The 396-nt window shown below is 36.6% G+C and overlaps 1 protein-coding gene across 1 annotated transcript in view; it reads right to left on the bottom strand.

Annotated features, from left to right (window-relative positions):
• The window catches only part of LOC106870236 (palmitoyltransferase ZDHHC17), a 15,017-nt gene that overhangs the window by 13,303 nt on the left and 1,318 nt on the right, over positions 1 to 396 (bottom strand). The gene's annotated exons all lie outside the window — the stretch shown is intronic.

Raw genomic sequence — 396 nt, 5'->3', positions numbered from 1 at the left:
AATAATGATAATGATAATAATAATAATAATAATAATTACGCAAAACACTTTCAATACAGTAACCCTAAGAGCATCACAGCAAACCACAGCACATACCCAAGGCACACAGAGCTGCGCTTGGTAGTGAAGTGAAAGCATGTTATAAAAATAAAACTACTGGACAATAATAATAATAATAATAATAATAGCTTCTATTAAAGGCACAAGGCCTGAAATTTTGTGGGGAGGGGACTAGTCGATTGCATCGACCCCAGTGTTTCACTGGTACTTAATTTATCAACCCCGAAAAAATAAAAGGCAAATTTGACCTTGGCGGAATTTGAACTCAGAACGTAGCAATGGGAATGGGCAAAATACCGCTAAGTATTTCGTCCAGCAAGTTAACAATTCTGCCAG

Source organism: Octopus bimaculoides, unplaced genomic scaffold, assembly GCF_001194135.2.
Source record: "Octopus bimaculoides isolate UCB-OBI-ISO-001 unplaced genomic scaffold, ASM119413v2 Scaffold_18307, whole genome shotgun sequence".
Classification (NCBI taxonomy): domain Eukaryota; kingdom Metazoa; phylum Mollusca; class Cephalopoda; order Octopoda; family Octopodidae; genus Octopus; species Octopus bimaculoides.
Note: the sequence above shows the minus strand (reverse complement) of the source record. Positions and strands in the feature narration are given on the sequence as shown.